General features: G+C 38.0%; 1 long non-coding RNA gene across 1 annotated transcript; it reads right to left on the bottom strand.

Annotated features, from left to right (window-relative positions):
* On the bottom strand, positions 1-22,123 carry LOC149784749 (uncharacterized). Its single transcript, XR_016414182.1, has 5 exons — positions 21,507-22,123; positions 20,874-20,995; positions 10,040-10,154; positions 564-670; positions 1-111 (listed from the first exon to the last, which is right to left on the bottom strand). It is a non-coding gene; the product is annotated as an uncharacterized LOC149784749 (long non-coding RNA).
* Between the last annotated feature and the right edge of the window lie 101 nt (positions 22,124-22,224).

The raw sequence follows: 22,224 nt of genomic DNA, 5'->3' as shown, positions 1-22,224 counted from the left end.
TATTTTAATATGACTTTAATGTTTATTTTCTAGATTTAATTAAGATTATGAATCAGAATCAGTCTCCAACTCCACTGTAAAGTTTATCTATTACTTCTTCTGCTCAGGCACCTGCAAATTAAAACAAAATTGTAATGCTTAAATAAAGTCATATCATCTCAGCACTAGTTACATATGCAGAAGTCATGTTAATCAGCATTATAAAAATGTATGAAATTTTCTTCACTGCACTTGTGCTTCCCTTACTATCGTTTAGCCATGATACAAGATAACTTTGCACTTACTTGTCATTTCTGGCAAGTGGATGGTGCAATCAATTTGCACAAAGATGAATTTATTTCATCCAAATATTTCATGTGAATAAAAATTCCAAATGGAGGCACTTGTCCGATCAGACAAGATATATGCATATTGTAGTTAGCTGGACTCTAGCTCTGATAGTCCTGGGCAATATGATAAGCTGATTTTGTTATCAGTTTAGAAATGCATCCGCTTTGCAAATACTATGCTTTAAAAGACGAAACTGAATCCAATATTGATGAAATAAGAGTCATTTGGATTACCTTGTTTTTTATCATTCTGCGTTGGTTGGGTGCATATTTGAGGGTCTCTGATATGGTCTCTTCCATTCCATTTGCCTTTGCTTTGCCATTAGTTTTCAAGCAGGCTTCTGCATGAGTAATACAATGTTTTAAAATAAGTTTCACAACAAAGGATGCATTGCATTTTTCTAAATGCCAGCAATAATCAATGGAATATTTTTAAAACATGTACTTTGAAATGTGTCTCAAGTTACTTTATCAATTCATTTAAAAATCTCTGGCAAGTCACATGAAAAACACAATTTAAATCAAGCCATACTTACTTATCAAAGACTTTCTCATTCACATCCTTTACCTCACACAATAAATATCAGCAACACCAACATTAAATTCACACAATCAGTACAAAACCTAGGTGTTACTCTGGACAGTACTCTCACATTGCACCAACATGTCATGAACATATGCAAGGCTGCGTATCTTGAGCTGAGACGCATCAGCTCCATTCTCAGATATCTTTCAGTTGATGCCACTAAAACACTTGTGTGTTCATTACTGCTTTCAAGACTGGACTATGGTAACTCAATTCTGTCTGGTTCATCTTAATATCTACTGCAGAGACTTCAAAAAGTTCAAAACATAGCTGCTTGGATCATACTTAGAGTACCACAATCAGAGCACACCTCCCCGCTGCTCTGTACCCAACACTGGCTATCCATTCGATCCAGAATCAAACACAACATTAGTTCTCTGTGCTACGTTTCACTGACAGACTCTAGTCCAACATACCTATCCGACCTCACCTATGTGTACACACCAGCAAGATACTTACACTCCTCTTTCGACAATCATATACTCATTATTCTCACTATGAAAACAAAGTCACATGGACAGCATTCTTTTGCATACCAGGGCCCAGCAACATGGAATGAATTGCCCACTGAACTTAGACACAAAGACGCAGTGATCCCATTCAAGAGTGCTCTCAAAACTACTTATTCTGACTACAAAAACAAACTTAATGACTTAATAATGTTAACTACCTTAAATATTCTCAGCATGTTTTTTATGTTTTCTAATTTCATGGTGTTTGCTTTTGTAATCATATCATTGTGTATGTTTTTATGTTGTCTAATGTTGCAAAGCGCTTAGAGCTTCTAAAGATTAGGCGCTATACAAAGTCCTCATTATTATTATTATTATATTTAGCTTGGATGAATATTTTTTAAATCAGTGGCCATAACTAAAAAATGGGATTTTGTTTTATGATCATAAAAGTATGTTGGACACCATCCATGATGTACAATGCTGTCTGACATTTCTATGCACCTAAGGTTTCCATCTCAAATATTAAAGCAAAATGCATACCGAATTTGACAGATTGATGAAAATAAAAAAAGCAATGCTTACCATTTGAAAAGAGACAATTGTCACTAGAATATTCTATTGAAAATGATATTAATTTTGGACACAGGGGATACCACCCCCATATTTTCCTGACTCGTGATATGTCGGCTTATTCTGTGCACAGCTTTAAAAGATGTAATGTTTATCCATCGAGCTATAGAAATGAAATACATTTACTGTAGACTGTTTCTGTCAGCAGTTAAGTTGAGTAATTAGGTCAGGTTTATAGCTAGTTTACAAAATTCAATGTAGAATGCCAATAAATGACAAGATGTATTTTTGCAAACTAAAGTGATCTTGAAAAAAGATTAGTAAAGTTTAACATTTTATAAAAAATAAGCTATTATGTGGAAAAGAAACAACAATGAAATAGGATGCAATGTGTTTACGTCTAGTTTTGGAAGGTACCGTCTCTAAGGTACCGTCATAATTGTACCGTAGTTTAATGGGTGGAAAGGCCATTGAAAGGTAAGGGCAGTGCGGAGACCATCGAGTATGTTCCAGAATAGCTGAATCTTTGTAGATACATAGATCCATTCGTAACTTCAGTCCGCAAGCGAAACACTGTACTTCGTATCCCAATCCTGACTCGGGTCCGAAGTAGACAAATCCTGTTCTAGCTAAAACATACGAAGAAGGTAATCCTTCCCTATCCGTAGGCCATTTTTGAAACATGTCCAATCGACGGGCACAATCACAATAGTCAGGTAAGAAGACTGGAAAATGGTAGGGTTTGAACTTGGAGTTCTCACTGGATTTCTCACTCGATTCTTGCTGCGGCGAAGTCATCCTTCTGGTGGGTGGCTATCCTCTTACAACCAATGTTTTATACCGACATGTCCATACGGCAAAGTAAAGTGGGTGGGAAGCCGCACTCGCTTCTGCTACACGATTTGATAGACTTTTTCCAAGGGTCGACTGACGATGTGGTGTGTGGGTAAACGTACAATCTTGTTGGGTTGATAGGTGGTCACTATCTCTAGACTGCAATGCTTCTTTCAATATGCCAAAGTTGACCACTCGACTGGTACGATAATTCAGAGTAAGTCCTTTCACTTTACACTTCGTGTGCACTTCTCCTTGTTTGGCCCAGTATTCGTAGCTGTAATTTTTGGGACCACCACTAACGAAACTTAGAATCTTGTCATCGGGGTGCTTGTCTGTCCAGGCTCCTAAACGGTCTCCTTCGATGTCAGGGTGCTGTTGACTCGGGTGATCGATATAAATGCAACTGTCCATGTCAAAGTACAAGACACGTTCCCCTAACAGTTCTAAAGCTTCGTACAATTTTAAGCGAGCATGAGCTGTCATGTAAGCTGCAATGATGACATTTCCAAAGGGGTCATCTTCTACAAAGTTCAGATCTTCGTAATTCACCAAGATCAAATCCTCACGAACGACGTCCACGTGTTTCATGAATTTGGCTTTGTCGTGAATCATCTGAAAGTAGCGGGAAGGTTCGGTCAAATACTCCGTCTTGGGTAAACACGGTCATTGTGCCATTTTACCCCACAAGCAATTTAACATCACTTTGGCAAACGATCGCCTGCCTTCGTTTTTCTCAATGTGATCTGAAGTAATGCCTTCTTGTGCCCAGAATTTCTCTCTGAATGTCTTTTGGTCTTCGGGAGTGTGACACCAGGACAGATAGCCACAAGCTTCTTGCTCAGTTTCAAAAAGGCATCCACGTAGTCTGCGAAAATGCCTTTCTGCGTGGGGTCACCCTTGTGGAATTATTGTGTCTTGGGAAAGTGGCAAATTTCATACACTTCTAACAGTTGGTATCCCATGTTCAGAGCTTTGAACAATTCTACGCTGACCCATGTCCCCGTCAAGGCCCGTTCTTCCTGGGTGTGATGACAAGGTTGATCTTGGTTGCACGTTTCAGCACAAGTACGGCACAAAGGAAACATAAGTTTGCCTTGGCAATGGCGAGGTAAGACGGGATGGTATAGGTTCGTGGGAGGCAAAACTTTGCACTTGATCAAGCCTTCGTATTGTCGAATGTTTTTTAGGTCGATGTGTTCGGTGAACAATTGTGGGTGCCCTGCAGGAAAGCAACAATATTTGCACACGTAGGGATACAGTGAACACACGTCCAAGTATATGATTTCTTCTCCTTTCTCTTCGTCAGCTTGGTACAGCAAACAGGTGGCATTGGTCCTTCCTCCGTACAAACTATTACTTGGGTTCAGGGGGTCCATGAACTGGTAACTTTCCATGAGGCGTTTAAACTCGGGATCGGTGTTCAAACGGTGATTGTATTTGTGTTCCCACATTTCCACCACTTGGTATCCTTCCTGTTCTAACTTTAGGCGTGGCTGACAAATGGCCTGGTACAAGTCTTCCATGGTTCGTTGTAAGAACTGATTTTTAGTGCCGCGGTCAGGGTAACAGACGGGACATCCGTGAAATAAGCAACCGTTAAACTCGTACATGATCTTGGGGTTTTCTAAGTCCCAGCCATTGACCGAATGCATTCCGATGATCTTTCGCCCTGTCCGTTGCGGGCATGCTGAATCCATTTGTCTTCCTTGTCGCACAAGTAATGCAACCAGCATGGGGCTTTGACCGAGTATTGACGTTTGACATAGTTGGTCGTTTGAGGACTGATGACAGCCACAGTGTTTTCAAGCATGAATCGTTGTCGGTAGACTAAGGAACACGCTTTGGCAATGGTGCAAGCCTCTTTTAAATGATCAACCCCTCCGTGTTCCATGAACAGTTCTCGAAATTTTCCACAGCATCGCCGTAAAATGTCCATGTCGGAACGACGATACTTTAGCATTTCTTCCTGAAAGTCGAAAGGGTCGGAGGCGTGAGCCTGGTACCAAGCGTAGAAAGTTTCTCGTTCGGTACGCATGTTGTCAGGGTCGTAATAGTGAGCCTGAGGCAAATGGGGTAGAACGGCGTGTTGATTGGCTTCTGTATTGAAAAAGTGTGGAAAGTACCCTTTAGCCATTTCTGTCATTCCAAACATTTTAGGCATTCGACTCAAAGGCATGGCTAAGTAGCTCATCGAATCTTTAAACTGCACTTGTCCCACTTGCATGAAAATGATTTTGGCTCCGTTCAAAGTGATTTTAGGACGCTCGATGCCACGTTCCGTATAACATCTCAAAAGAAACTGTCCATCATATCCGGAGAAATTGTGAGCCATCACCGTGGCATGACAATGACAATCTCCATAATAATGTTCGATGTCCTCTTGGCTCCACGTCTTGTCGATGGGGTCTAAGACCCATTGTGTGAAATCGGCTAGTGTGTTCGGTCCTTGAAAGATTTTTTCACGCCCTCCAGGAATCTTACTGTAGTGAGGGCAATAACTCAAGATAGGTTCTTGAATCACTTCTCGCACGCTCGATGAGCCACGCAGAAATTAGGAATGTGAATACTGATCTCTTGCATGCATTCGAAATCGAAAAAGATGAAATTGCCTTTCTTCTTCTTGTGACCATCCTCTTTCTCTGGTTGGGATTGGTATTTTTGTATGTAGCATTGGTGTTCCAAGTCCACAATGCAGTGACAAATGTGACATTTTTTCTTTCCTGAACATACGTGTGCCTTGGTACTGTTGATACATAGACCTTGTCCACACATTGGGCACAATCTCAGGAGTTGACAAGCACATTTCTTCTGTGAACCTTGCATCTTCAGATGTTGTTGGTAACAGGCAGAGCTGACAAATGTGCGCAGACAAGCAGGACAATGCACTGGTTCTTGCCCTTCGCTCAGACAGGGTTGAGAGGCCAAACATCCTGAGCATTTCGATCCACAATGTTTGTGTTGCTCTCGATTATTATAACCATCATAAGTCACATTTCTCACAGTAATATTTGTATCCCAGGAATCCAGTGATAGTGGTAATGGTATCGAAATGGTCATCGTGATGATAGAGGTGAATGTATTTTCCATCCTTAAAGTCTTTCCCTCGAAACAACAGAGACCCGCGCACTTCTTGAGGGTGCACTTTCAAGGTGTATCGTGGAGCTAGGGCATCTTGCAATTTTTGCATCTCAGGAATGCCACAGGATGTGTCTTTGGACAGGCATGCTTGTTGTAACAGAAGTTCTGCTTCATTTCGTTGTTTGGCTCGGTTCGATTTTCGAATGTTCTCCCAGGCTCTTTTCCATTCTACCGTGTCGTTCTTGTCGGCATAGGTTCATCCCACCACGATGGCTCGGGCTAAACACATGTGGTCTTGAAAATTGTTAATTTGGACAAGACTTGTTTTGGTAATGCGAAGGTTGTTGACCAATAAGGTCTTTCTGCATTGTCCGGTCCCTTGAGGAGGAGAGACGTGGGTCATGTCCACTGTGGCTTTTCCATCGGTGATGTCAAACTGGTCATTAGATTGTTGCACGTGTTGAATCTTGTCCATGACTTTGGAAGTGGTCAATTCTGCAGGGCTGCTAAACTCGATCCAAACAGGGGATTTCAAGCCGTCATGTTGTATGGAAAGTCTCAAGCGATCATCTTCTTTGGGTTGACATTGTCGCTTGAGTGTGGTGAGCAAAGAATCCCACATGTCGGTGATGAACCCTTTTGCTTTCTCTAACAGTACTTCAGACTTGAAATCTTTAAACTTCACTGTGTATTTGTAAGCCGTAGTTCTAAATTTTCTAGAGGGACGCTTTTCCGTCTCTCGAATGTCATAGTACTTTTCAGGGTTGACTAAGGGTGGTAAACTTTGTTTAGAGGGTTTGGATTCTGGTTCACTCATGTCCTCTTCAAAATCACTGGCATGAATTTGTGCCAAGACTTCAGCCCTAGTACGAGGCGATAGATCACGTTTCTGCCTCTTACTTTCTTCTTCTTTCTTCTCAAATGAATTGGATCATTTCATCTCGATAGCAAAAAGTCAAATGACTAAAGTTTAAACACCATGGATTAATTTATAGTCATAGCAGACCAGCGTATATAAAGGGTATGTGTCTTGTCCTTTCACTATTCATTCCACTCTCAAACTGAGCACAACAATGGAAGAGACTACCAAGATTGAACGTTTCATCAGAGCTTTGCGAGGGGTCATTAGAAAATTCTCTTCAGACCAGCCGAGGGACTACTCTCCTTCCTTTCAAGATAAAAGTCAAGCTACTTGCTATATCTGTCAGAAGAAAGGGCACTGGTCTTCAGAGTGTCCAGACCGTCAAAAAAGAAAAAAAAGGGGTTAGAAGAGACAAAAGTCAAGATACCTGTTATTATTGTCAAGAAAAAGGACATTGGTCACCAGACTGCCCAAAAAAGAAACAAGAGGAGTCAGAAGAAGAGAGGGATTCTTCAGAGGAAGAGGAAAAAGAAGAGGAAGAAAACAGACAGGTGAAGAAAAAGAAACAGGAGAAGAAAAGAAGGGAAGAAAGTGAGGAGGAAGAGGAGGAAAAGACTATGACGGTGAAGAAATTAAAAAAACAGAGAGTGAACAATGAGACAGAATAAGTCTATGAACTTTTTAAAGTGCTCTGTTGTGAATTGTGAATTGTAAATATTTATAAAAGAATAAATTAATTATAAAAGGTAAGTGTCTTTGGGTTTTGATTTTAAAATAAGAACCTACACTCACGCACACTCATACACAGACAGGTACTATTGGGTAAAATGTTTTTTTTTAGTTATTGGCAATTGAAAGCCTATCTCTTTTTGAGAGACGTGGATGGCCCTGAAAAGGGCCTTTTTTGGTGTAAGGGGTGAGTTTAAACAATCAACTTTAACTGTCTTAAGCCTTTGCCATGGCCAAGGCCTACTTCTGGACTGCGTACTGTTGATGATGATTTCGTTGAAATCACTAAGGATGGTGCAGTAGGCGTAGTCACAGGGTTGGAGTGTTTAGCTTGGGAAGGTCGTATTCTCTTCGGCCGTAATAAAGAAGTCTGATACATCTGTTTCAGACTTCTTAACTAAAATGTCTAACAGTACCGTGACCGTTTGATTTTGACACCCTTGTTTCTTTGCTGCTGCGTCTTCTTCTTCTTGTTTTTTTCTTACCTCTTCTTCTTGCTGCTGTTGCTGTAGGAGAAAAGCTTGTTCCGCTTCCTTTTGCTGTTGTATAAATTTCTCCAATTCTTCTTTCTGTTTCTGTCTAAAATTTTCCATGTGCGGTAATGAAGGAGAAGGTGACGAAGGTTCAGGAACAAATTCTTGCAAGGTAAAAAAATCCACAAAATCCCAATTCACCTCTTCTGAAAGTAAGTCTGGGTTCCCTTGGGTAGTCTCCACCATCAGTGCACCCAAACTGATCGTTTTCTGAGTTTCCGTCATGTTGAAAAACTGTCGCTTAGATTGACTACGCACAGGCGCTAGCGAATCTATATAGACTATGTGACGTCACAGACTGCTCTCTTCGGATTGGACGTGGGCTGACTGAATTTTGTAACGCGTGTTTGGATTGGTCAACAAACTCAATCCGTTTCAATCCTTCCTCCCCCTATAAATAAGTACAGTTCACTGCATTCCTTCACCTGTTACTCAGCACCCCAACATGTGGACCGATGTACAATCTTCAACGCTTGTGTCTTCGATGATGTTCCGGACGGACATATCAATGTATGTCCGATCCAACTGGACAGTTATCCACAGGACAGACACCAGCCTGTGGATGCGAAGAATCTTATGTGGAGCATCAAGGATGCCTCAAAAGAGTCTTAATCTATGGTCCTGCAGTCAGGCACAGCCTAAGGTCAAGAAGAAGATGTCACAGATGCCCTTTATGTTAAGGGTATATTAACATAAAACCAAAGACCCTTTTCAGGGCCATTCCTATCTCTCGAAAAGATCTTGACTTTCAATTGCCTACCCCTTTTTTTATTTTTTTGTTTAAAAAAATAATAAAAAAATAGAGACCCCTCCCTGTTTCAATTTTCGCCTGTTCCATTTTCATAGACCCATCAGGTCGGGACCTTATTAAAATAGGGTCCCGACCCTGTTCCATTTCCCCTAGTCCCAAGACAGTCCCACGATTTATTCCCCATGTTCAATTTCCCTTGTCCCTAGAGTGAATAGTTTTTTTTCTTTCTCCCATGTTAAATTCCCCTTGTCCCTAGAATGGATATTTTTTTTTCTCCCATGTTAAATTACATAGTCCCCAGAGTGGATATACCCTTTTTAACATGGAAGTTCCCTAGTCCCTAGACCGTCCCTATTCACTACTACCATTGTCATTACCAGCCTGAAACCCAATTTAATGCCATTTGTATAAATTCATTTCAAATAAATATTATGATATAGTTGAAGTGTAAAGTCAAGCAAGTATTCTGTTTGCAGATTTTACATTTTAGATATTACAGTAAAGTCATATTTTCTCTTGTTTAGTAAACTTTATTGCAACTGGTTTCAAAATAGTAAATCTTATTTAATGTTCATTCACCAGAATAGGTATTAATACAATCCCGAATTAACTGTATGGTACTAAAATATACCCTGATCTTGTGTGAGATTGTAATATACAGAACTATACCTCAAGACAACAATAATATATTGAATTTATATTGTATCAAGACTGTCATGGTTATGAACTCCAACTTTATTCAGGTTTTTTCATAATAAATGATCATCTTGTGCTATGGTTGAAAAGAAATCAAAGTTCAGTTTAACTCCATTCTCTCCACATTTGTAAGTTGTTAAGAGGCATACTCATCCTCAGTGTTATAGTAAAATGTAATCTTATTTGGATCAATCTTGGTGGTGTAATATATGAATGGAGAAAGAATATTATCATCCAGATTAAAATATGTTTTATTCAGACTCTACTAAAATTTTTAGTTGGATATGGGTTACGGAGCCTGATGTGTACGAACAAAGCAATGTGTACCATGACCTTTTTAATTTAACATTTTAAACTCCTGCAGAAGAAAGAGATTTTTTAGATCCATTAATCTGTATTAACAAAAACATTTCTTCAGTATGATTTTCAATTACTTAGTATTGACAAAACTCATATTTTAAAGTTGTTGTTTTTTTGTGTTTGGTTTGGCCTTTTATGGTAAACCAACACAAGTAAGTTATTTAGTGCCAAGGCACTTTAAGTATAGTGCCTTGCCCAAGGACACACCATGGTAGCTAACCCAGGTTGGTCTGATGGTAGAATTTGAACCTACCTTATTTCACAGGTCCAGAAAGCTAACCACTGAGCCACTACAGCTCCCCATCTTATAGTGGAATGCTGGTATACTTTATGATCAAGAAGGATGGGTTGGGGTATGCATGTTGCATCTGAAAAAAGTGATGGAATTTTTGTTTACATAATATTTTAGTCATACAATATGAATCATTTTCTATAGATTTAAGATGTATCAGATCAAGTTAAGAAAAATCATATATTCTGTTTCCTGGGAATGTACTAAAATTCACTGTTATTGTTTGATTTTTTGGTAGTAAGCTTACTTGGTATTTTTTTCTTTTTAACTTGAATACCTAATTTGTTAACATCCTATTCTAAATCTTCAGAGTTCTGTCTATTAAGTGACAACTGTTGATACATGTAGGGAAGTTTTGTTTATATCTTTTGATTTTTGTGATTCTGGAAGTTGCAGTATTTGTTGTTGTATTATAACCATTTCAGTAATTTAATGAATGCAGAGTATACTGCTCTATAAATGAAATTTAAGTGAAAATAATGTAAAAGTATGTTTCACTGCAAATATAAATTGTTTAAAATAATATATCATTTATCATATGACTATTCAATTGTGGTAACTAGTATTCCATCCAATATCTATATATTAAAATATGTCTTTTCATACAGCTGGTGATCATTTAGATACAAGTCCAATTGAACATAATCAAATTATCAATGCAGGTGTTTTTATTAGTAGTAGTATTGCAAGTATAAGTGTTAGTATTAAGATTTCATATACAGGTATGATAAGTGTATCATAATGTTTAAATGATGCTCCTTGTTACAACATAAAATATGTTCATTGAAACAAATGGTTCACTGGTAAATTGGCAGCAAAGGTCTTCACTGAATTATGTTGCATAAACTATTTTACAATAAAACATATATGATGCATCTCAATTATGATGAATGTGAGGAGGAGGATTAATAATAATGCAATTTAAGTTATCTTCATAACATAAGTTCTAGCAGATGTGTAATTTTTATGTGGTTCATCATCAGTTTGAAACTGGTCTGTGATTTCTGGATCTGGACATACCTGGTCCCCTGCTGTTGTGCTGCTATGGTCTTTACAGTTCATTAGGATATCAGTTACACTTGGTTTACATTTAGAACCACATGGGATGGAATGCCCAGTTTGAAACTGAGAGAATGGTTAATTATCCATAATATAACTCCTGCAGTTATTATTAGGTTTGATATCAAGGTCTTTCTTTAAAAGCTTTTCAACTCAGGTTCTGTTCTACCATACAGATAAATAAAGTCAAATTCAAGGTTTTCAGATTTGTCCAGTTTGTTTCATGTGTTGCGGCAGACAGACTGTATATTGCCACTGTACCATATAAATATCAGTGCTTAGTCTCCTCTCAGTTGCTGTGGTTTGATTAGTTACAAGTGTCATCACATATGACTAATTATTGACCAATGTAATGAAACTTGTATAATTAGAAGGCTGTATTTAAAAACTCTAAAGATCTTAAAAAGAAAATTGGATCGGGGTAAGTAAAACCTTTTACTTTGACCATTTGGCTAGAAAATAATTTTCAATAAGTTTAAATTGGATAATAGTAATATAATAATTAATTACACAAATCAGAATAAAAGCTATTTGCATATCCCCTTACAGCTGTTGCTTTTTCATAGTACTAAGTAGAATAAAGTATAGTTAAGACAGATAGCTTTAAGCTAGAATTAAACTCAAATAAATTGCAAGAAATCAAAACAAACCCAGGATTAAAACTAAAGAAATATCCCGTCATATATACCTTACATCAAATAAAGAAACTCAAGATGGATAACAACAAAATTAATGTCACATCATCAAATAGTTATCTCAGCTGCCTGGTCAACCTAAAGGCAGATAAACTAAGGCAAACTTACTCCGAAGCAGTCTCATCCCCCCTAAGAGAAAAACGACAGATACAGTTCTTAACGCCAATTTTCAACTCGACCCCAACTGACTCGATGAGTAGACTCTACCTGTCACCAAGCGTAAACGAGAATGTGGACAATCTACCGAGTAACCGCAAAACTACATCCGACATGAGTACCCAAACTGAGGAACAATACTCAACAAGCACAAAAACAACCCAGACCACGCTGGTTAAAAACACTAGCAGCCAGGGGACTCAAACTGAGAACCTACTAGATGAAACAGAACGCCCTCACCCTACCACAAATAAAGCAGTCACACACGACTCAACAAAAGGTAAGAATAATAGGAAAACCAAATCCCAAATACCAGTTAGAAAGAATAAGGAACACACTAACTGTCAGAATACAAGACCCAGCAAGCCGGTTATGGACAACGAAACAAAGTCAGCTAAAGAGACAAACACCAGGGGAAAAAAGACCAGTCTGCAAAATATCCAAAACAAGAAACACCCCGCTGAACTGACTCTCTTCGTCAAGGGAGTAAATTCCAAAATAACGAAGTTAGCCTTCAAAACCATAGCATGGCAATTGAACAAACATCACCAAGGAGAATTCACGCTTAAAAGCACTAGAGACGACTTGCTGATAATCAAATGCACCACTGAACAACAGATTGCCAAATATATGGAAATTGAAAGAATAGACCAAACAAATGTTCAGGTCACTAGACACAACAGAACAAAACAACACATAGACCCAAACCCCCCAAAAACACACAACAAAGGAGTCATATACGTATCAACTCAAAATAAAACCAATGAAATAGTAGACTACATAAGGAGTAAAGGACAGGAAGTAGAGAAAGCAATCCGCCTAAAAACAAGAAGGGGAAAGGATAGCACTGCAGTGGTACTCTTTTTTAAGGGCGCCACCCCAGAAACTATCAAAATAGCCGAAAAACTCGAGGCTAAAAAAATTTTTGCTTTCAAAAACAAACCACGGTTCTGTGGCAACTGCAAAAATTGGGGGCATTACTCTAAGAGTTGCGGAAACCTATTCCGGTGCAATCAATGTGGTCTTCACCACCCAGACCGGAAAACATGTAGCGCCACCAATCAGCACTGCGCTAACTGTAGTGGTAACCACAAACCAAACCACGCAGAATGCCCCAGGGCTCTTAGAGAAGCCCTAATAGTCGAATATATGATCTCCCATGGGGTAAACTATAAGCAGGCCAAAACAAAAATCAGGATACCAAAAACAAAATAAATAGGTAGCACCCTCACTGGTAGGAAACACGCATAAAACGAAAACAACAGTAAATTAAACAAACTATTAAGACTTTTTGCACTAGAGATGGATTCCAGAGCAGAAATCAAAATATGGCAATGGAATGCACGCGGCCTTAGGGCCCACGCTGACCAACTAAATAACAAAATACTTGAACAGGAAAGAAAACCAGATGTTATATGCATACAGGAAACCCACCTAAATGATACCTCACGTATCCCAAACATCATAGGCTACAACACCAAATACCTAAAGCATCGATCCCCCACAGCAAGAGGAGAGGGGTTAGCAACCTTTGTTAGAGATGGAATTACATCAGAAATGCATAAATTAACAGATAGTAGACCGCCCAATGACTTCGAAATACAGATAGTCAAAATAACCGCTCAAACTAAGCAGGTACTAATCGTTAACCTCTATGAAACAAATGAGCAGCGCAATTCAAGTGCAGACGAAACAATCAAAATGATTAAAGACTGTGGAGAATGGGTGGTAATATGCGGGGACTTCAATGCGCACAATGAACTATGGGGGAGTCAAAAGACGGACATTAAAGGAAAAATTGTAGAAAAATGGGCACAAAAATGCAACTTAGTTTTTCTAAACAACGGAATGCACACCCGGATAGATGACAGAACAGGCCACACATCAGCAATAGACCTATCTCTATGCACACCAAGATTAACAGGCATTTCTGATTGGCAAGTTGATGAAAGCGACCCTATGGGAAGTGACCATTACCTTATAAATATAGAAATACAAATTAGAATACCTCAAAATAAAGCGTCCTTCACACCAAGATGGAAATACGAACAGGCCAACTGGATTAGGTTCAAACAGATAGGTGACTCAATCGACCCAGAAACCATATATCACCGGGACATTGACACCTTTAATGACAAATTAATAGAAACCATTAACACAATGGCCCAAGAAACAATTCCTAAAACTAAAGGAGTAGCACCCAAACCCACGGTGCCCTGGTGGAATAATGAATGTAAAATAGCAATTAAAGAGAAAAAAAGAGCTCTAAACAAATTCAAAAGAACTAAAAATAATAGGGACTTTAACTACTACAAGGAAAAGGAAAAAACTGCCAAACAAACTATTATGATAGCTAAACAAAACTCATGGAGAGAATTCTGCTCAAAACTAGATATTAACACAAAATCGAAGGAGGTGTGGCAAAGAATTAAAAAAATGAGAGGCAAAACTAAATCAATAACCCCCAACATACCTGGACAAAACAACAAACATAAGGCAGAATTATTCGCAAACTATTTCGCCAACATGTGTAGCAATACCAACTTAGAGGATAAGTTTAAAAATCATAAAAGGCAATTTGAGGAAAGCAACTCTGACAACATAAAGGAAGCAGGAAATAATGACGGCCCACTAAACCTTCCGTTTACAGAAGCCGAATGGAGAAAGGCCCTCGCCGGCAAAAAGACCACATCCCCCGGGGAGGATACTTTGGGGTATGAAATGTACAAGAACCTACCCAAAAAACTTGTCACAATTGCACTTAACCTCATTAATAAAATATGGGAAACCGGTACCATACCTATAAGATGGAAAAAGGCAGTAGTGGTCCCGATTCTTAAGCCTGGAAAACCCTCAAGTGATATAAAATCATACAGGCCCATATCACTAACAGACAATATATGTAAAATAATGGAAACTATGGCAAACAACAGGCTGAAATACCATTTAGAAAGCAAAGGACTACTAGCTAATACACAGAGCGGGTTTCGCAACTACCGAAGCACAATAGACCAACTCATGAGACTAGAAACCGCTGTCAAATTAGCATCTAGAGAAAAATTTTAAAAATCCAGATATGTTACAGCCATCTTCTTAGACATGGAAAAAGCATATGATCTAATGTGGACTAAGGGACTGATAAGTAAACTTAAACCATACGGAATAACTGGCAATATATACAAATTTATTGCTAACTTCCTAACCGATAGAAAGATACAAGTCAGACTAGGACAAGACTACTCCGAACGATACAAACTGGAAAATGGCACGCCACAATGAAGCGTAATCAGCCCAACTTTATTTAATATAATGATAAACGACCTGGAAACAGCGGTAAAACCCAACCACCTTGACTTATCCCAATTCGCCGATGACAGCGCCGTATGGAAAACTGGCAACCCAGCCAGCAGAGAAACGACCAAGCACTTACAAAAAGGACTAAACGATATAGGAAATTGGACAGATAAATGGGGATTTAAATTGTCACCTCTAAAAACAGTAGGCATAGTTTTCAATCCGGGAGGTGGCCACCCCCCACCCACTCCAAACTTAACCCTAAAGGGGGTACCCATCAAATTCGAAAAACAAGCGACACTCCTAGGTATGGTATTCGACCACGAACTCACGTGGGCAGCTCATATCCAAGAACTCGTAACGAAGTGCAAACGAGACATCAACCTCCACAGAAACCTCAGAGGGGTGAATTGGGGGGTTGATCAAAAAACACTCGTTACCCTATATAGAGCACTTATAAGAGCAAAATTGGACTACGGTTGCCAGGTATATGGAGCGGCGAACGCCACGTTACTAAAGAAACTAGACACAGTCCAATCAAAAGCGCTAAGGGTATGCACCGGCGTCCTAAATGGTACCCCCACACAAGATATCTTAATAATAGTAGGAGAACCCCCGCTAGACCTAAGGCGGAAGGAATTGATGCTGCGATACTCGACTCGAATATCAATACACCAACCCAACCACCTCACGCTACAAGCCCTCTTAGCATGCGACAAACCATTCGATACAAAAGGAAAAAATAAAAAAATACCTAGTGGGAAAATAATTATAGAATTAAAAAGGAAATTTCAAATCGCAAATATCAACCCAGAAAAAATAAGGTACTACCCAGACCCCCCATGGACCTGTCCCACACCACAAATAGATCTTAGCTTACGTAAACTAGGACAAAAACAAAATGACCCGATAGGACTAAGAGCATCAATACTAACGTACATTGACAACAAATACGAGACATACACGCAAATCTTCGCAGATGGATCAAAAACCAAAAATCCAAATAAAACTGCAGCAGGGATAGTGATCCCAAAATTAGATGTCGCCGTTGGAAAAAGACTCCCAGACCAATGCGCTATATACACGGTAGAATTCATGGCAATACTAATGGCATTAACATACGTCAAAACATACCCCACAACTAAGGCAGTCATTCTAAGCGACTCTTACAGTGTACTACAATCGTTAGCAACAGACCAATCCAAGAGCAGACCTAATATGATTAATCATGCAAGATCGCTACTTAAAGAGATTGAAAAAAACAACAAACACGTTGAATTCGTATGGATACCCTCTCACATCCATAATCCCAGGCAATGACAAAGCAGATGCAGAAGCAAAAAACGCCACAAACGAACCAAAAGCCCAAAATATAGCATACAGCGTCACTGAAATCAATAACATGGGACAAGATCAATGACATGTGGCAAGAGCTATGGGAAAAATCGGATGCAAACAGTCTAATACACACGATGATGAAACAAGTAAGTAGAAAAGTCGAAAGTCCGACCTTCAAAAATCCATACGATATAACAATAATAAATAGAATAAGAACAGGTAAAACACTATTGGCAGGATGCGCAGGGAAACACATAAAAAGGGGACCAACCGAAAACTGCCCCTACTGCCCAACTCCAGAAACAATCGCACACTTAATAAATATATGCCCCAAATACAACCAGGAAAGGGCCGAACTAAAATCTCAACAGGAACAAATAGGAGAACGGTGGACATACCCGGAGTTACTTGTGGCAAAAAACAATAACATAGGAATGACCTATAATAACATCATGACATTCATTAACAAAATAGGCAAAAGGGGACAAATCTAAACCGAATGAAGGGTTGGGTATAAAGAAATACCATGTAAAGAAATTAAAACCAATAAACCTAAAAGATCGAACCAAAAAAGAAAAAAACCAATCAAAATATTACAAATCACTGTTTGGGAATTGTGACGGCCGGCTCGGGCTAGTGGGTTCACAGACTGACACCGCCGCTCATAACCCGAACAATAAAAACCAGATAAGGACGAATATTACAAAATCACTGTTTTGGAATTATAATGGCATGCTAGGTCCTGTAGGTTCAAAAAAAAAAAAAAAAAGAAAGAAAAAAAAGGAAAAAAAAAAAAAAAAAACAAACAAAACAAAAAATATTAAAAAGTAAATCAAAGACCAGTCAAAATATTACAAATCACTGTTTGGGAATTGTGACGGCCGGCTCGGTATCGTGGGTTCACAGACTGGCACAGCCGATCATAACCCGAACAATAAAAACCAGATAAGGACAAAATATTACAAAATCACTGTTTCGGAATTATAACGGCATGCTAGGTCCTGTAGGATCAAAAAAAAATAAAAAAAATATAAAAAAATAAAAATAAAAAAAATATACATTAAAATAAATCACAAATAGCTAAGCTAAACAAAAATAACAGGTAAATAGCCAAGTGGTCAAAGCGAAGGGAAACAAAGGCAATCAAACCACCTCCCTCGAAGAAAACATCTCACGGCGAACATGGCAGTATCAAAAGGACGAGAAGACCAAAATAGAAACGGACACGGGATAAGGCAGAAAGAGCTGAAATAAAGAAGAGCAGGAAAAGGCACAGGATGAAGTTAAACGTCCTAAGGCAGTAAAAGAAGAAAGAACAGGACACTTGCAGACCTTGGGGAATGAAGGCAGAAACAATGAAAAGAGTATGCCTCAAATAATCAAACCACCCCCACCCCCCAGTATGAAAAGAATTGCCTTCCCGAAATCAAACAAAAGAAATAAGGCCACCCCCCCCCACATCTACTTATAAGTGTGAATGAGAAAGTGAGCGTGAATGTGTGTTGTCGGGATATGTGGGAAAAGCAGAAAAACGAACAAAAATGTCTATAGCCATCACACAAATATAGCATACACACTCCCTACCCACCTTTTTTTCTTTTCGTTTCTTTTTTCTTTTTTACAAACAAATTTTACCACATAGGGCTTTCATTCTGACCCACGAAAGCCCTCTTTTGACCAACAACTTACTGGCCCTGAAACACACTGATTGGTTTAAAGCCACACGTACGAAATACTTAACCAAATTGAGATCTCCAAAACAAAATAAAGGGCTACTAAAAGCCTACTAGATGTGAAAAAATTTTCGGAAAATTCAAGTACGCAAAGTACACAAAATTTAATAGACCTTACAAAAGATAGGAAAATTCACAACTCAGGAATATCTGAAGCGTATGTGACAATCACATGTTTGGCAAGATAGTACAGGAATAGCCCAATAAATATAGGGAACTGGGCATTGATTGCAACGAAAATTTCATAATACTGCTGCTGGTGTGCTTCGGTTACTGCCTGAAATGAGAGAGGAAGGAGATGCAGGATGCAGAAACAGACCACCAACGGAGTACAACGATGGAGAAGGTTGCAGCGATGAGAGCCTGGGCGGGACCTTTTGGGGCACCTGGGCTTCGGCTTGCTTGCTTGGGGGCATTGTATAAGTTAATCGCTAAATTCAAAAAGTACACAAACGTGTACAAACTAAACAGTCGCACATACCGAAAGGTGCACGTGACTTTAATCCAATGAATGAATGAAATGTGTGCTAGAGGGTAGGGTTAGCAGTTATACTCCCAATTATGTTTGTGATGAGCAAAAGCAGCTGCACAAATTTGAGCTTTTAGTTTGGTTCTGGTAGGGTCAAAGGATGCAGGTACATTTTACATTCATTTTTTACTAGAAATAGCTATTTTCAATATTTTTCTGTGACAAGGCAACTAAAAGAATCAGTATGTGCCTTATGCATGAATAAAGTTCACTAGTACTATAACAAATTAGCATACTTTTCATCACCCCTCTACCATCAAGATTTTTTTATATTTACCTCTGTAGCAGACACAAATAAAAGTCGGCAGCTCATTTGCAGACTAAGTTACGCATATGATCTCCAATGCTCATCTAACTGTGACAGGCAGTCACCAACAAGCCAACCTATTTCCATGCCTAACTCAAAGTAAATCTGAACCACATTATAGATTTAGCTTATGTGTAAATTTATAAATGCTAGGCTTGTGATAATTAGGTTCATGCCTTCTACCTTAAAAATTAGAGGGATGTCAAAATACGAAACTATCCAGTGAGACCTATGATGTTAATTTTAATCCCTATGGGATTTGTGACATAAAAAACCCAAATGCTTTATGTATTAAAAGGTAACTAATGGGGGCAGGATCTGCAGTGAATCAATGGTTAGTATGCTAGACTCCTGATAAAAATGTTTGTGTTAAAATCCTGTTATCAAGTCAACCAGGTTACCTACTGCAATGTACCCTTGCCTTACTCCAATTCCCTCAGTACTCAGTAAACAACTAGTGTTGCTGTACATAACAAAACCAGTCCATATTGATTTTACATATTTTACTAAATCCTGACAAAAATAATTCTCTAAATAAAGAATGATTAATATGTGATGGTCTCACATGTAATCAAACTCTTCCAAGCTTTTAATGATATGAACCGATTTATCAATGTTTATCAAATTTGCATGAAAAACTATTTCTTATTTGTCATCAAATATGTTCAATGTTTTGATCATATAAGCATTTCTGCTACATTAGATCAAAATAATCTTTTTGTCAGAAATAGAGCCCTTATAGTATTTGCAAGGTCAACCAATCAGATGCAGAATTTGAGTTTAATATGAATGAATATTTTTTTTACAAAATTGCTCTTTTGCTATATCTTGATGAGATAAATCTATTCACCAAGTCTGATGAAATTAATGAGAAATAGTTTTAAGAGCAGTAGCAAGAATGGCTAGTGAGATGTAGAACCACCACATTATATGCATAGATTTTGCTTATAGCCTCAGACATACAAGCAAATAATTAAACAAGTCAGATCTAAATTGGATCATAAACACTGTTGTGCAAATCATAAGAAACTCTGCCAATCAGATGCAAGGTCACTTCACTACCATACCTTTATCACACTCATAATAAGCATCATTGTGAAACTTGACTCTATAAGCCCAATGGCCAAGCATGATCAAACTTGAATCAGCAGTAGTGGTTATAACCTCATGTATTTGTATGCATCTTCACTTCTTCAATCTAGATCTCATTTATATAAGCATGTATTCTACGTTTAGTAAAAACTGCACTACATGTATAAATATTGCATGCGGTGGTAACATACTCAGATGAAAGATCACCTTATTATTATTAATGGTTAACACTCATCAAACTTCAAGGACAACTTAATGATTTTAGCCTATATTGTGGAAGTATGGCTTTTAGGCTGGTTAAAAAACTCAACTAATCTTATACATGATCACATGTATATACTTGGATTTTGCTCATTATTAGATTTATCCAAGATGTTGATTTAAGCCCAAAACCAAGTTTTATATAAACAAATTGATTAGAACTATGGACTCCAAAGTAGCTAATTTCTTACTGTTGAAAGACAGAAGGGGATGTGAAATAAATAACACACTCTGGACCATTACATAAACAATCTTAGCCTTTTGACCAGTTGAGATAAAATATCAACAATAATGTTAAATAAGATTGATAAATTATGTTTTCTCACATTACCTCTAGCCCTTTTCAACATGGATGGTATTTTTCTTCCACATATGTCAGCTCTTAATTAGTGGCCCTTTCCCATCATGAATGTTGTAGGTGAAACTCTCAGAATTAGGCTTTTTAATTTATATCTGTAGAAGAAAAAAACTATTGGTCTGCATATATCAATGTCACCATTTCTGTATTAGATTAAAATACCATATGTGTGTGTGTGTGTGTGTGTGTGTGTGTGTTAATTTTAGAATTTAAGCAAACTTGTCTCCATGTGTTTATTTTAAAACTGATGATGATAACACATAACAGGTTCAATGGATAAAATGTTATTTCTTACTTCTTACAACTGCTCATTATATCTGAATTTACATTCAATGTTTGTTTTAATTAACATATTTGGGATATTGGGCAAATTATTTATTTTGTAGTTTATCATTATATCATTTACCAGTCTTTTATCATTCAAATATGTAATATAGTACCATTATACTGACTTCATATTCTATATGATATCCCAGCAATACATATTAAGCAGATAAGTGCAAATAAAAATGTTCAGAATGTAAAATTTACTCCAAGCTCAAAGAAGATCAGCAAAAGATAATATCCAACAAATTACCAAACAAAAAGCGAAGTTAACGCAGTTACCTTTATTATGACGTCTCCAACACCAACGGTACTGTACAGCTACGTCTTCTGAGTTTTACCGTCATCTTGTCTTTCAAACCAGAATTAATTTCTTGAGCTCTTACAAAATGAAGAAACTTTTAAATACTATAATTTAAGCAGCTTCTTTACATGCCATCAGATAAATTATGGCACAGTGTTATGTCTGTCAGCAAAACGCAACTTCACATTTGGACGGCGCGCTGTGTGGGCATCGCCGACACAGCAACTGACATGAATTCTCTATTAGCAGACAATGATTCGGAATAAATCCTTCGCAAATCTAACATTCTCGATTTTTCATAGTTCCACTTTTCATTGTTGCATCTGTTTGATTGTACAATTGCTAATGATGTTCAATGAATCAACTTCAATTCATCTGCTGTCTGAAATCCCGGTTCAGTTGGTATTTTCTTCCGCGCATGATGCCGTGTAAATAAAAGATACGGTCGACATTCAAAGTGGTTTAGGTTAATTTATTATTTTTCTTTATTAAGGTCATTTGCAGAAAGTGTTTTGCTAGGGTGAGAAAAAAAAATATAACAAAAAGAAAACTTTCTTTTCCAACGCTAATACTGTATATATTTCAATTTGTGATTGATGCTATAAATTAAAAAAAAATGATAATAAAGCATTTTAGCCCGTGGCTTCGGCACGGCACTCGTTTTTGTGGGTTTTTTAAAATGTTGTTAGTGTTGTT

The sequence above is a fragment of the Sinohyriopsis cumingii genome, chromosome 14, assembly GCF_028554795.1.
Source record: "Sinohyriopsis cumingii isolate HCF-2022 chromosome 14, ASM2855479v2, whole genome shotgun sequence".
Taxonomy (NCBI): domain Eukaryota; kingdom Metazoa; phylum Mollusca; class Bivalvia; order Unionida; family Unionidae; genus Sinohyriopsis; species Sinohyriopsis cumingii.
The sequence above is the reverse complement of the archived record's forward strand: the minus strand, read 5'-3'. Positions and strand labels throughout refer to the sequence as shown.